General features: G+C 38.8%; 1 long non-coding RNA gene across 1 annotated transcript in view; it reads left to right on the top strand.

The window, feature by feature from the left end:
• LOC110081401 (uncharacterized) overlaps nucleotides 1–16799 on the top strand; it is a 45952-nt gene extending 29153 nt beyond the window's left edge. The window contains exon 4 of the long non-coding RNA XR_013541645.1: nucleotides 909–16799. This is a non-coding gene — a long non-coding RNA (uncharacterized LOC110081401). The remainder of the gene's footprint in view (nucleotides 1–908) is intronic.
• The last annotated feature ends 101 nt before the right edge of the window (nucleotides 16800–16900 follow it).

The raw sequence follows: 16900 nt of genomic DNA, 5'->3' as shown, positions 1-16900 counted from the left end.
ACAGAGTGAAATATTTATCCCATAGGTTTCTATACATAGTTGTGGGGGGTAGAGAACAGGTGAAATGAGCTAACAGACACAGGTAATAAAGTTTTGAAGTGACAATAGCATTCATAACAGAAGTCAAAAGCTTTTAAAGTGTTGATTATATAAATATCATCACTCAGGTAGAGTGATTAGTGGTCTATCAAGTGATCATAGGGCTGTCTTTGAAATGCAACATTTGTTTCTTTGTTGGTTTCTGATTCTCAGGTCAGAGTTTTGACAAGGGAAATTCTTTGTCTACAATGAACTGTGAAGAAAAATAGCTTATCAATATATATACAGTATTATGACATTCCATCTATGGGATCACTGTAGATTTTGTCACAACACTGTCACTTTTCTGCATCAATCCAGCGTACTACAATGTCTTTCATTCTACCAGATACAAGTTAAAAAGATACTGAGCAAATCATTTGTTTCCAATGTAAGAATTCATCCAAATCTCCTTGCTTTCATGAAGGTCACCTGATGACTTCTTGGCAATAATTCCTTCTCATACAAAACTCCTTTAGAAGGTTTTTTGGGTTGTTCTGAACAGAAAATGGAGTTGCCATATTTATGCCATCCTGAGTTCCTTGGAGAAAGAGTAAGAAACAAGTGTGATAGACAATAGATAAAAATGTGATAATATAAGCCTTGTGAGTGCTGAATTAAAGGGTTTTGCAGCCACAAAATAAAAAAAAAGGAAGTAAAATAATTTTCCACTTTTGCAAAGGAGAAAATTGGGTATGTACTATGTATTATTCGTTGCTTCTCAAAATACTTCCTGACAGTACAGTGCCCTCCTCTCCACAGGTCTTTATCAATGTTGTACTAGTGAAATACTTCTCAAGAGGTACTGAAATGTATATTTCTTTCCACAGGTCCTTTTACTTTTCCTACCTTATGGACAGTGGCGCTGTGTAAAAGCCATGCACACATGCCATATCTATCAAATGTTAAGCTGGATCAGATCATGAGTTTTCAAGCCATTTGTAAGAAATGTATACCTGTCAAAATGTGGCCTTCACTCATGATAGTATATGACATATTTCTACAAAGAGGTTGTATCTGTGTGTGTGCGTGTGGGGGGGGGGGAAACCTGTATGAACTGCTCTTGAAATACGTTCTGTCTTCTGACTATTGTAGAGGGATTGCTAAACACCGAGGACCAGTTATTTAAAAAAAAGCAAATTGCAGCTTGCAGCATTATTTCTGATTGCATTCTCATCTGTTGCCCCTGCCCCAAATCCCAGGCAAGGGGAGACAAACTTCCACTTGGCCCTCTTTAGCCAAAATGCTTTTGTCCAGTTTTGCATATAAGTATCCAAAGTCACAAGAAATCTATACTGATCCCCATTGTGATTCCTGCTTGTGCAAACTGAAGTGTAAAAAAGCACCTGTGGAACAAATACATACTTCACCGAGAGATATGTTTCTCACCTTCCATTTAAGCATTAAATCATCTCTAGGAGGAGATAATATCTGTATTAAGGTAGGGTGCTGGTGGGGTCTTCTTTTTTTCACCCTAGTGTTTTTGTTGTAACCTTAGTTCCTATGTAAGCTGCACTTGCTCAAGTATAACCAGGACTAATGTATTCGCGAAGGCTTTCACGGCCGGGATCTAATGGTTGTTGTGGGTTTTTTGGGCTTCTTGGCCGTGTTCTGAACACGACCAAGAAGCCTGAAAAACCCACAACAACCATAACCAGGACTGCTGCTGCTGCTGAGGGCCACTGGCATCACCAGCCTTGAACAGTTAGTAGTCCACAGCTCTAGAACAGCTTCCTCGAAAGCTTTCACTTATATAATTTTAATATAGTTACAAAGATGTTTGCCATTTAATTTTGTTGCTGCATTTATTTTTATTGTTGAATTGCTCAGCCTTTGTATTCTGTATATGCTTCTATTGTATAGTACCCTGGAATAGGGTAGAACTGTGTATAAATGTCAATAAAGGAATGCCATTAACAACATAAAGTTTCTTCTCCGCTATAACAAAGCTAGTGCTATTTTATAGCCCTATTTCTATTTAAATTATTGCTATCAATTTTATAAGGTTGTGTGGTGCTCTCTCAGGTGCAGCCCAGCATCTCTCTTCCGAACTTTTAAAAAAGCTGGTCAGTTTCATTCCCTACTTAAAGACTGTATGTAAAATTGACAAAGAAGACAGCTCTTTCATATTCTTTCCAAGTAAGATTAGATAAAGTGTTCTGATAGCTGGCAAGAGAAACTTCACAAAAGAAAAAAAAATCCTAGTGTGCTTGGGGTATGATTTGCAGGCTCACACATTGATAAGCCTACATATATAATCAGTCCCTTCTGCATATTAAAAGAGTTTCTGAAGACAAGCCATAAGGTATTATAGGTCTTCTGCTGCTCCCATGTTACAGGTCTGAGCACTGTTTTCTCTGGGGGACTAGAAAATAGCAAGCTCAGTTTTTTTAAAAAAGGGAATTCACTCATGTATCTATGGGCCATCTCTCTCACAAACAGAAAATATCATACCTCCAGTTTTAGAGGAATAGATCATATTGTACTTAATTCTCTTCCATCAAACTGTTTTGGAGTAAAGCTGGACTGACCTTACATATCAGCACAACATTACATGTACTATATACAGCTCCCCTGCCTCAACATTGTGTTTAGAGACTGGACAGAAGACATTAAGTATTAGAAATTTGTTAATGTACGCAGCATGGAGATAAACAGCTTTTAGGTAGGCAAAATGGGAAGAAACGCTGAAAATCCTGTGGCATTCCCAAATGGTTGGCAATTGAGTGGCTTATACTTGGGCCTATTTAAATATGAAATAAATAAGGAAAATGTTGTTCATTCCATATGAGTGCTTAATCCCACATTCTGAATACAAATGGATTTAACCTTGTCCCTTCAAAAGAGCTGTGGACAATCGGAATCATCTTTACAGAAGACTGCGCCTGCTTTTAAATTAGCTTTTTAAAAAGCAGCGGCCATTCTCTCCTTTCCCTTTTTCCAATTCCCATTCACAGTCAACACAGATAAATATAGGCAGGCTGGGACTTTAAAAAAAAACAGGCCTAAAGTTCAAAGAAAAGTTGAGAGTGGATGGAGTGGGGAGGAGAGGAGTTTGGTGGGCCTCTCTCTCCCTCCAACATGTGTGCAGCTAGTTGTTGTTGGCCTTCAGCCAAGGGAGGCGTTCTGTTTGGACTCACTCCTGTAAATAACTAATAGCAAGACTGTAAAATGCTTCTTGTCTTATTGTACTGAGTGCGTTAATTATCAAAAGCTGCCCTCAAGGCATTTGCTGAAAGGACAAGCTTTAACTTTAAGACAAATAAATAACAAATCCATAAATATGTTTTTAAAAGGACTAAGAGCATTTTAAATTATCTGGGCAGTAGATAACCAATATTACAAGCAACAAGCCCATCAGCTTCTGTTGCCTGTTTGCTTTCTTAAGTTTGTTCCAGGCTTAGGTAATTGGAATTTGAATTACATGTTCCTGCTCCCTTTCTTGCCATTCTTTTCCCGAGCCATGGCTACTTTTTCCAGATTTTTCCAGGTAGAGAATACACAGAAGTGGTTTACCATTCCCTTCTTCTGGGGACGGCCTGGGACTGTGCAACTTGTCCAAACCCACACAGGGTGGCTCTACTTTCAGGAGGCACAGCGAGGAATGGAATCCCCCGCCTTGTAGAAACTTGTGCTATAAAGCAATAAAATGAGTAAAATTTTAACAACAAGTAACTAACCCTCAAGCAGATTTACAAATGATATTTTTCAGTAAGAGCGATATCACCTCTCTATATTTCAATAAACTTAGTAAAAAATTTACGATCTGGCTTTTCAGCAAGAAAATCTTGTCGAACTAGAACTTGGGACTTTCAGATTCTAGCCCCCAATGAGCCATGAAACAGCAGGTAATGTTGAACCAGACATTCTTTCTCAACCTGACCTACTTCTTTGAGTGGTTGTGAAGTTATAATGATGAGAAGGGGAACTGTATATTCTGCCTTGAACTCATGAGAGGAAAAGCAAAATATAAATATAGCCAACTAACTCATAGATTTACTAATGGCATACATTCTGCCAAGGAGATTTGTATTGCTACAGCCGTCTTCAAAATTTACCTTGTTTTTTCCACTGTGCCTTGGACTACTAACTTGTCTTTAGACACATCTATTGTTTAGTTTAATTGCTAGCATCAGTTGTTCAAACAGGGAGCAAAATCCCTTTAAAGACAGGTTGAACTGTAGCAAGTGAAAGTACAGAACTCAAGGGTGTACCTGCTGAACTGAAGAACAATCCTGGCAAAACCAAAAACCTTTACTGAGGCTCTGAGGGCTAAAGTGCTTTGAAAAGGCTGGAAGAATTAGAACAGGTAGGCCAAAATAGATTGATATTTCTACAGTATATCTAATGAAAGAATAACAGATTCAGTTAAAGATATTCTTGATGCAAAAATGCAGAATTGGGGATGCAGAAAATCCAGAAGTCTAACTGATCTTCAAGTCCACTCAAGCTTGTGTTTCATTTTTGAATGGCCTGTGAATTTAATTAATTAATTAACATTTGGAATTCATTCAAGGTGGTTAGTGATGTGATGACAACAAGGGCAGTTGTGGTGGTGATAACTTTAAATTTCTATACCATTTTCAACTGTTCAAGGTACTTTATACACATGATCTGGTAGCAATCCTTACCATGGCTGGTTAGCAGCAGAGCCAGTGGGTCGGGAGTTCAATTCCCTACTGTGCCTTGTAGTAGAACCCACCTATGTAGTCTTGGGCAGGCTGCATAAAATCAGAATATCTTCAGAAGAATGGACTGTTAAGCCACTTCTGAGTACTGTATATGTATATAGAAGACCCTGAAAAAGGATGCTATAAGTTTAAATTGACTTGGCATGTAATTTGCACTTATTATTATTAATCATTAATAGCCCTGGGTAAAAATCTTATTAATGTTTCCTCATAATGCAATTCTGGGGGAAAGGACTGGATTTGAAGGACTCACAATGTTTACAACACACCTAGGTCAGAGCAAGGGCAGCTATGAAGGAACTAGAAAAGATTGTCAAATGTAAGGACATATTATTGGAGACTGCAGCCATCTATTTAACATCTAATTTACAGAATTATTGGTTATTATGTAGGAATGTGAAAGCTGGACCATGAAGAAAGCTTACAAGAAAACTCATTTGTTTCCACAATCATACGGCCTTTTCCTGAATATTCATTTCAAATATGTTTTTGGAAAGGAGCTTTATGGATACCAAGAACTGCCAAAGAGATACCAAAGAGAAATAAGTGGATGCTAAAGCAAAGTAAATTTTAACTCTATGTAGAAGCAAACATGTCTAAACTAAGGGTATAACACTTTGCACATATTATGAAAAGACAAGATTCTCTGGAAAAGATAGCAGCCACTCAGAAAAGTGCAGAGCAAGCCTATTAATGATAGAACCTTTCAATGGTCATTAATTTATAGATCTGTAAGACATAAACAACTTGATGGCATGTAAAAACAACAAAAACAACAAAATGAAGCTTTTGGGACTAAGGAAATGGTGGATGAGAGCACAGATGGGAAGGGGAGCAGGAAACAGTGCAGAAAGAGGGTATGCAGTAGCCAGCAGCCAACATGTGCTGACTATTCTGAGATAGCAGGATCCCTTACCATTCCTCCACTTCACCCAAGCTTCTAGATGACCTGTCCCAGCAATTTAATGTAGACACTAAACAGCATGGAGGGCAAGATTAGGCCCAATAGGATCCTTTAGTGCAAATTCTGGGGAGAAAACTAAAAGTGTCCCCACACCTCTTCTGAAAATAACATGTCAGACACAGGTGGAAGCACCAGAGTTTAATACCCTGAACATTCATGATCAACTAGTAGGTCTTTTGGTGAAACAGTTTGGTGGGAAACTATGAGATAAATATGGTTTTTTGTCCTTTATTTCCAAGTGAGATTATATGTTTGATCACTTAAAGAAGGGTAGCTACCTGCTCTAGTTTAGTGCAGCAGCATCTTAAAGACTTCCATCCATCCATCCATCCATCCATCCATCCATCCATCCATCCATCCATCCATCCATCCATCCATCCATCCATCTAGAAATTTTGCTTATATATTAGGTTGAGAGAGTACAATTGGCCAGAGATCATCTTGAGAATTCATGGCTCAGTGGAAATGACAGCAAACTAAAAAACAAAACCAAGCGTGTAAGTAGATACTTGCCTCAGTACTTCTGCCTGGTAAGTAAGGATTATTTTAGTGAGTGAGAGAAGGTTTTCCAAACTATATCAGAGTTTTATTCCATATTTTCCCTCCTACACATTCATTTATAGTGGCCAAAATCATGTTGGTATAAATTTATGTGGCTGAAGCTGATGATATCATCCGCTAGTATTAGTAAAATTTAATTTAAATTAATTAAAAGCTTTCTATCCTCATGTTTTAGATTATGAGGCTCCCTTTTGCCCTGGGGAAGCCTTTGGGAAGCTCAGGATGGAGGAGGGGAGTCTTTAATCACTAAAAATCACTGCCTGATCAGGGTGCCTTGGAACCTAAAACAGGATAGGAAGCTTTTAATTAATTTAAATTAAATTTTACTGGTGCCAACTGATGACATCATCAGTACCTCCAACATATATTTACACCAACAGGATTTTCCCTATAATTAACAAGCACAGAAATGTGTGGACATGACGGCCAATAATATTCTTTCTTGAGCAAGTGTGACTTACTTGGACATACTTGGGAATCTCAATGACGTCTAGGTATTGTACCTAGATTTGATTGCATACAGCAGAATATTGTGTTATACTGATATATGGATATATGGCAGATCTGACATTTATATGCTGTTTCATCATGGAACTTGGCTGTAGATGAGGAATCATCTGGTGTGCGCTTGTGTGGTAGATACGAGCACATAGGTAAGCACTGGAAAGTGGTTTTGTAGCATCCACAAAGTATGCCACCCAAGTCAATAAGGCAGAAGTCAAGGAACTCTTTGTTTTTTTTAAAAAAAGCCTTATGTTTGTTGTCTGCCGATGTAAAACAGACAACCATGCTACTGCCTCCTGGGCCTTTTTCCATTCCCCCTTTTTCCTGGAATGATGCTATTCTTGTGCTTCATTGGAAGATTTAATAATCATTGTTCCAGAAAAGACAGCTGACTTTACTTTGTTTACCTGCGTTTACAATCCTAAAATGGAAGTGAACTCTATGGGCTATAGATGGGGAGCTGCTCTGGTCCCTAGTCCCAAAGAAAAGAAAGAGTTCCCACATGGCTGAAAGGGCATGACGTGAGAAAGCAGCTTTCTGCCTCATGAAGAAACTATGAAGTTCTATTAGGAGGAGAATGGTTTTAATTACTGACATCATTTCTAAGCAATCTTGGTGAAAAGTGACCATTTGTGGTCAGGGAAGGCACGTGCTGAACAAGGGGGAAGCTTGTATTTTGAGACTGCAAAGGGAAAATTTTTCCATCCCACAGCAAAACTGGCTTAATAACCATTGCAAACCAGTGCTATTGTTTCAAGTGGAAATGCTTCAGTCAGAGGCAAAACAATAAGCCTCTTACTCTGAAAAATATATAACTGGGTCAAAACAAGATTTTTTTAAAAAATGTTTTAGCTCTGACCTTCTTTGGTGTCTGCAGATCGCTGCCATATTATGGTTCTCAACAAAATGTGCCATGGTTTTTGTAGAGCTAATTCTTCCAAGCCCTCATTTCTGCCTGTTTTATTACTATTTACTTATACTTTAATACAAAGTTGAGGCTGCTGTTAACACAGCTGGGCAGACCAAGTTGTTAAATGGACAACGTATGAGCTGTACTGTATGGGGCTCACAAAGGTCCCCTAGTGCAGTCCCTGGGCCCCACCATCCCTGGAATGTGTGAGCACACAGATGTCTCTGTGTTTGAAGAAATCACCCAGTATCTTGAAAGTGTTGTAGCTGTTGCAATTTCTAGTTTCTTTTTGACAATTTTATCTTCCTTCTCAAATTAGCCCCTTCTCTTTTTCTCAGAGCATAATCCTAATGGGCTAGAATAGCTGTGAATCATCTGAGCTGATACTAGGCCAGCTGAAGTTGTACTGAATACAAACCCATCCCCATTTGGGAACAGTAGACATTATTTAGTATTATCTTTGTGGTTCTGACTTTGTATTGGTGTGAGGTTTACACACCTCAGCTGGAGGGGTTTTTGTTCTGGCATAACTCTGTCCCTTTTTTGGTCCTCCCCTTCTCCACCCTCTTTTTGGCTTTTCTGCAAGCAGGTCTTAGCAGTTCTGTGCTGGCAAATCTCCGCCAGCACAAGAACATTTCTGCCAACATGAGGGGATATCTGCCAACAGAAAAGGCTTTTGCCTATTTCTCACTCCCGAGAGCCAGAGCACTGGGCTATAGTTGTTCAACATTAGCGCCTGTGATGGCAATGAAAAGCATGAATCCATGAATGGCATTTGCTTGAGGTGCTCTGTTGCTGGAGGAGAAGCAGCAATTATCCCATAAATGTTGTCAGCTTGCCAGGAGGTCTGAATCCATCTCATGATTTGAAGAAGTTAAATCATAATGCACAATACAGCAGTAGTGTTTGGGCAGCATTTACAGTGTTCATCCAGGTTTATTATCTGCAGAGTGGTTACTGGAATGATCCTCTGCTGCACATGATGTGTTTATACCAGTGGTTCCCATATTTGGGTAACCCACTTGGACTGTAACTCTCAGAAACCCCAGCGAGCACAGCTGGTGGCAAAGGTTTTAGAGAACTGCAGTTCAAGAATACCTGGATTATCTAAGATTGGGCACCACTGATTTATACTATAGGTGGGACTGGTGCAACCTGTGGGCAAGATGGGGTCCCCTAAGTTCCGCCCCCATGCAGCCCCTGGGCCCCCATGAATAGAAAAAGATAAATGTAAAAACAGACAACCACACCCTTAAAAGTCTCCAGGGGACATGATTGTCCTATTTAATGCCCCTCACACCTTTTTTTTTAGACACGATGGACATAGCTGTTCATTTTAATACCTACCAAATAGCCTCCATCATTCCATAAAAAAAAAACAGAAAAGACTTAAGAAAGACAGTGGAGTAGAGGCGGAAGCCTCCTTCGCTGCCTCCTCCTGTGATCTACAATGGTATCACACAGATACCCAGTGTGATGTAATGGGTAGATAGACTAGGACTCTGGTGACCTGGGTTCAACTTCTGCTCAACAACTCATGGAGGTGGTGGTGGTGGAACTATTTAAGGAATAGTTTTACCACTGAACTTGATAGCCCTATTAAGGTTAGTTATAACTTGATAGTATAACAAATAACAAACATCACATATCCTTAGATGGGATGGAACTATAACTATGGTATGCATTCCTCCATTATTCTGAATAAAGCTTTTGAACTTAGTGGATGGCAGACCTGGATGGAAAATTAAGTATGAGTGCCACCTTGTTCGGTTTGCCCAGCTAAACAGGAAGGAAAGGATACAAAAGAGTCAACTGCTGGTCTCTCTGTCCTCTACCACCCCTTCCCCACAACTGGTTTTACAAATCTCCTTGTGCATACCAGTCTTTATCACACAGATTACCGGATCCAAGATGAGGCAATGATCCCTTTCTTCTTTGGTTTGATTTTGATTGCCATCCCAGAAATGTTTCTCCCACCATCCACCTCTCCCCCGCCTTATTTTGGTAGTTTCAGAATATAGAACATGAAACTGTAAGTGGCCAAAATTAGTGTGTGTGTGTCTTTCCTGTTGAAAGCTTTTTGAATTTTTCTTCTTTGCTAGCTCACCTTTTAAATTTTTTCTAAATCACCTATATAATTGGAACACTGGTCAGTTTCATAAGTACTGTATATCTCAGACTCCCTGAGCTAGAATCAGAGCCATGCAGATAAGGCTGTCATCAGAGATAACAGCAGTCAACAACCCACAGTGTCATTATCTCAGTAAAGGGAAAAAGCAGGCAGCTCCCCTCAATATACAAAGTGCAGCAGTTATATATGTCTCCTTTACAATGATAGATGGGATGGGATAAAGGGGGAATCTAACAGAAAACCTTCAAAGCCTGTCTGATTACATCCTCTCTGTTCCAAATATCCCCTCCTCCCATGCATGGCAAACAGTATGTGAGTGTGGTTTTGGGTAGGTAGGTGGGAGAGAGAGAGAGAGAGAGAGAGAGAGAGAGAGAGCAAAGTGGCTGTATAAAAAAATCACTCCATGAACCTTCATTGAAATGGAATTTCATAAGATGAAATAATGAAGCAGTGATTGTCAAATATGCCAAAGTGTAAGACAAACAAATCTGCCAGATCAAGGCTTTTTAATTTGAAAAAATAAATAGAATAAACATGAATCTGTTTGCAAGAGATTGATTCTTCAGGAAAAAAATTAAGTCCCCTCTTTATATTACATTCTACCATCAACAGCATAACATTGTCAGAGTACAACACTCTTGTGCAAACTGCCAGGATTTAACACGTGCACATCCAGACACCTACACCGCAAACCAACTTCATGGCTAATATTGCCTTTTCCTCCCAGCACCAATACATCTACACATTACTGCGAAGGTAACACACTGTAATTGCCCTTTGAGTGTACAAGCGAATTGCTAAGCTTCAATCCAGTTGATTCCAATTAAGTATCTTAATCAAAGAACGCTGAGTTCCGGAAGCAAAATATATTGTTATCATCACTGTCACCGACTACAATTATTAATAACAACAATAAGAAGACATGCACAAATAAAGCAGAAGTTTTAAAATATCATAAATAAAAATGTTTCTAGCTCTGTTTTCTTAATTCTCATTTCTGAAGTGACAAGAAAGACACAAAGGGGCATTTAATTAAATCAAAGGGTAAGGGAGAGAGAAATGGTTGTGGTGCCTGCTATTATATTACAGTTCACTAAAATGAAAACTTATTTTTAAACCTCTGGTATTAATTTGAGATTATTCAGATACTTAATTAAAAGTGCAGCATGTGTTAAATATTATTTCAACAAAGATTATCATCAAAACCCTATGTAATAAGATCCTTCAGTGCTTAGAGCAATATTTTATGCAAATTTTCTGTGCCGCCAAATGAAGTTCCCTTCCTCCCCCCACCCTGCTTTTCTTCTCTGCAATTTGCTGCAGCAAAATACTCTAGCCAGGAGAAAAAAGTTTCTATAATAGCAAAAATACTTATAGATAATGCAATGCAGGACATATAATCTTAGCAGTAAACATGCCTTAGCTGATAATGCCATCATCTAAATGAACAGAGACTGAATCCTGCAGACCCAGCGTCTATAATTCCGGCTGCAACTAATTGGAGCAACTTTGCCTAAACAGAGGTTGCACTGGTAAGAGAAGAAATTAGGAGATGGGAATCTTGGTGGGCAGAGACTGCAAGGTTTGGCCCTCTGCATGTTAGGAATTGGCCAAATAGTCACGTCGAAAGAGAAAAAGATGGTAAGGTCTGTAAGAAGGGTGTTTTGTCTGTTGAAGGTTGGTGGTTTAGGTCACAACCAGCAAACTTTCCAAGCAAAGGTGTTCTTGTTCATGGAGCAATTCATAGATACTGCATTATATAGCTATAATAACCTTATATTACCAAGATTCAAAGTTAGGTTTTGTGTATCAAATGAGCACCAGTTATGTTCTCCATTCAGTAAATAGTTGTTCATCCAGAGATGCATGTTAAAAGATGTGAAGCCAGCTAAATTGTAGATAATGTGCTGATTGCTTCAGCTATGACCTTTGAGAAGACGAAAAGCCTGCAAGACCTTTTGATGATCTTAATTATTTATGCTGTCTTATAAAATGTGGACCTCTGAACACCCAGGCAAATAGTTTAATTCCACACCTTCAGTTTCTGTTCATGTTGCCATATATTCTGAAAACTAGCACATAAACCATTCTTCTTGTATTACAAACCATGAAAATTAAGTGGCTCAGAATCCTAATACACTAAATGAGAGTTTGGTATGTGAATGCAATAGCTATTGAATGCAGTAGCCCTGGCTATGAAAGCAATGGGCACATTTAAGAGTATTTATAACAGCAGGGATAAGCAATTCAAAGAAGGGACATGCAAATGTTTGATTTAAATTGTTTGACAAAACCAGAAAGATTTCTAGGTTTTTGTCCACAGAGAAGTAACAGTGATTCACTCTGATCACCTCACTTAATTTAAAAAAACAAGAATAATAGAATACAATCTATGTGAAGCAGGGGAGATGGGCCATATGTAAGAGGTACATCTAATGTGACTCCCAACTAAAGAAGGTTCACTGAAATAAATGAATGTTATTCTTGAATAATGTCCCATTTATTTCAGTAACTAGTTAAGACTGACATTACTTTTAGACTTGTATGTCTGTGTGTATGTAATTAGGAAAGCATTCAAAGCATTAGAAGGACTACTCATATTTTGCTTTATTCTTCCTAAAAGATTGCATCTACTGATTTCTTTGCAAAGATGAAACAAGTCATAAAATGTTAATAATAATTAAGAACTATTTAAAAGAGGATTAATCAGAATATCCTCAATTCATGTAAATCTTACCTTGGCACGTGCACGCACACACAAACCAAATGCAAAGGCTAATGTGAGTACATCTATGCCTATTTCTTATACCATCTATCAGATTTCTGTTACAATATTGTACCACTTTGATTTGTGACATGGGTGGAAGCTGAATCACATGTTTCATTTTTTGGTAGAGGGAGATCAATCACCATGCTTCTTCATTTTTCTCAATGGCAGAGCAAATGAGGGAGGTGGAATCCAAATCCTGATAACTGAATGTAAATGCAACACTGCAACTATAGAGAAATTACTTACATGGAATAATCTATGATTATTTCCTCATAGATCTAGCTTATAAGATGATGCAGAAAAACATAGTTTTATTTGTGCCTTGATTTGATGCATTAAAAAAACCTACCATAAAATGAAATAGGATAGCAGTGCCCTCTATTGGCTTGTGAGGGGGAAAAAAACAGACTCCTATAGAGAAAGTTTTGGAAGAAGAGGGTCTGACATTCTTAATCTCTACTGCCTGCTAATTAAAGAGTTCTTGGACCTATCAGTTGTCATGAAGGAATTGGTGATTCTTTTTATTATGTCATTTTCATTTCCATGACAACTGAGCGCAAGGACAATGAAAATATACAGCATGATGAAGCTGTTAAACAAGTATGAAAATGCCGGTGTTTTGCGCCCAGCAGTCTAAACAATGTGATAATGGCAATAATAGCTCTATTCACAACACACAGCTCTCCCAGAACAACTCTTGTAAACTTTCACTATCTTAACTGTTAAACAAAACTTGGACTTTATCAAGAATCCTTTGTGCTTTATCTCACTACTTTATTTATGTGCTATGAAATGATCCAGATAAGTGATAGAGCCTATCCAGGAAACTGGGAAGCGAGGAAGGAAATTCATGTAAAAGAAACTCAAAAGGCAAGGCAAGAAGAGGAGGAGGAGGAGGAGATACTGGTCCCAATAAAAGTGGAAGGAAAGAGCAGAGTGGAAAAAGAGAGAATGGGCAGAGCTATAGCCAAGAATTAGAGCTCTACAATTGCAATGGAGGGATTACTATAAACTTTCTATAAGAATAGGCTCACTGCAAAGATGCTTTAAAAACTTGATGCTAGTGTTCTGTTTTTCTCATATAAGGAGAAAATGCTGATCTGCCTTCCTCTCCAAGGAGGCAGTATCCATATGACTATGCAGCATTTAGCTGGTAGCTTTTTGTTTTAATTTGTTTTAGCAAGATTTGTTGATGACGCCCCACTCCCCAGAGCACAGCTGGTGCACCATCATGCAATTCCTTTTTGGAAGGTGTGCAGTGTTGTCCCAGCTGTAATCTAGCCTAATGGCTAAATGTAGACTCATTCAGCCTACCAGAACTGCAATTTGAGCTGGAGAAAAGTAATACAAACTATGAGTGTGTATTCAAAGTACTTCCTGCTTTCAATTGGCTAAATTCAGTCTTGCTTCCAATTGGTGCAAGACCGAATTTAGCCAGTGACTCCCAGCCTTGAGTAGTCCAGGTATTCTTGGACTGCAGTTCTCAGAAGCCAGGGTTTCTGGGAGTTGCAGTCCAAGAACACCTAGGTTACCCAAAGTTGGGATTCACTGGTGTAGACCCATTCAAAAACAGAACTTGGCTACTTGTGAACAAATTCCATTATTTGAACTAGTCTGCTCTACTTGGGACTAACATTGGATTTGACCTGATGAGTCCGTCCTTCACATGCAGGATCAAGGCCATTGGTAGTAGTAAGGCTGGCAAAGGAAGGAGCTGGAAGAAGGCTATCAAGAAAGAAATAAGGCAATGTACTGTATCCAAGCTGTGTGTAGGAGGTACTTGGTAGCATGAAGATTTTTGCATACGAGACTGAAAGAGTAATGGCTGGTTGCATAGGGAAGGAATGTAGCAAAGGATGGAAGGTTGGTGAACAAGAGTGCTGTTTTCAAGAGAGAAATGGACACAACTGAGTAAATAAAACTCTTAAGTCATCTTCCAAAACCTTTCCTGCCCAGATTTTCCTAAAGCTAGCACTCCTGACTGACAAGGTCTTCAAATAGTTTGTGCATTTATGGTTGCATGGGTGATTGTTCAGAATGCAAAATCTTGATTTTTTATTAATTTGTTACTTGTTATCAGTTATTTTTAGAGAGCATGTTGTTAACTACTTGTGAATACTATTGAAAGGGTAATATGTTGGTGCTTTACTAGCAAAAATGGGCACATCCAGATGGAAGAAGTAGGAACAGTCTGGTTTGTGATTAAAAGTTTCCTTTTTTGGTGAGATCTACTTTATCTGTCACTTGAACGATTCTTCCATGCACACTGAGTATTTTTCTCCTGTGAGAGGGGTCCAGATAGGTTTTTGGATCACCCTAATTTGTCCCCCTTCCCCTTCCCATTATTCAGTAGGCCACAGCAACTTTCCTCTTTAAAAAAAAAAGTGACATAGTGAAACAGCTAAGCATCTACCTAGCACGGTATACATCATCATCATCATCATCATCATCATCATCATCTATTGTCATTGTAAGTATATACACAGTATACCCATACAATGAAATTCACAGACACCCAGAGACCAGACACATGCACACACATAAAATTCCCCAAACACTCCCAACCCACTAAAAAAATCCCCCAACACTCCCCACCCACTAAAAGTCCCCACTAAAAATACAAACATCTGCACCACAGGCCAAGTAACACAGTCCAACTAACTATTCACTACTGGTGATCTTTAAGCTCATTATTAAGTGCAATTATAGCTCTGGGATAAAAACTATTCAGAAAACGTGTGGTCCGAGTCTTAATTGTTCTATATCTTCTGCCAGACGGCAACAGTTCAAAAGAGTTATAAGCAGGATGGGAAGAGTCTCTCAGGATGCTGTGTGACTTCCTCAGACAGCAGGATGTGAAGATGTCATCCAGGGTTGGTAGCTGGAGCCCGATGATATTCTGGGCAATTTTAATGGTTCTCTGTAGAGCTTTTTTGTCCGCTACAGAGCTACTCCCAAACCATTATACCACCAATGTATCTCATTTAAACAAAATTTAAAACAGTAGATAAAAACAGAGGGGGGGGTGCTCTGTCATCCCTTTCAATGTCATAACTAGCCAAAATGTCACAGGGTTGTCACCTCAGATAACACTGCCCACAGCTGTGTTTGAGTGCGGATTAATCATCTGGATGGGCTACAGAACAGACTAATTAGGAATGCTCTGAATTGCACCAGAAACCCATAGCCATTTGCATTGTGCCAAAAAAAGGACAGGGACAACTCTAAAAAGGGGCAGGATGGATGGATGGATGGATGGTTTGAAGACAAAACACATGTGGGCACCATAAACCAAATAGGACCAAAAATGACCCAGATAGCAAGCTATTCAACCATTGAGGATGTGCCCCGTATTAACAGTCTGGTACTAACATACAGTATTATTAATGTAGTGCATTTTAGTTCATTGTTAGTTAAAAGTAATCTTAGAATACAAAAATTGCCCAAAATCCCCCAAATAGCTTCCCCAAGAACATTAAGACCCTTATTAATTTTTAAAAGATGGTCTGGCGCCCTGAAAGAAGCCACAGGCTTGAGTTTGCAAGAGCTGAGTGGGATAGCTCATTCATAGGGCCATCATAAGTCAGAGACAACTTGACGGCACGTAATGACAACAAAATGAAAGAAGGTAAATGTGGGTGTTTTTTTTCAGCTAACAGCAACACATTGCAGTGATAACATTAAGCATTTTCTTCCTGGCGCATGCACCAAACATTACTAAACATTTATTCTATCAGCGTTCTAAGGTAGGTTATTATTGTTATCCCACAAATTGCAAATGAAGGGTTAAGACAAAGATGTTCGACCATAGTCTATGTAAGGCTGGATGTGGGGATTTCTGGTCTACATCCTAAGCCCACTGTATTACATCCTGCCAGTCCTCAACCATTTAGTGAAGTGACTTATGTGCTATGTTAATAGGAATGACATTGTTATAGTCTCAGAGAGTTTGGTGACATTTGTACTTTTATGCATGTCCACATTTTTAAATAGTTGTTGAAGTTTTGTTCTGCTTTAAAAGAAGGGTAGAATATTAAAATATTACATAAATAAATAAATGAGCCTCGTGGCGCAGTGGTTAAAATCCCAGGTAGCCGGCTCAAGGTTGACTCAGCCTTCCATCCTTCCGAGGTCGGTAAAATGAGTACCCAGCTTGCTGGGGGGGCAATGTGTAGCCTGTATAACTAAAATTGTAAACCGCCCGGAGAGTGCTTGTAGCGCTATGGGGCGGTATATAAGTCCATAAATAAATAAATAAATAAATAAATAAATAAATAAATAAATAAATAAA

Source organism: Pogona vitticeps, chromosome 2, assembly GCF_051106095.1.
Source record: "Pogona vitticeps strain Pit_001003342236 chromosome 2, PviZW2.1, whole genome shotgun sequence".
NCBI classification, from domain to species: domain Eukaryota; kingdom Metazoa; phylum Chordata; class Lepidosauria; order Squamata; family Agamidae; genus Pogona; species Pogona vitticeps.
Note: the sequence above shows the minus strand (reverse complement) of the source record. Positions and strands in the feature narration are given on the sequence as shown.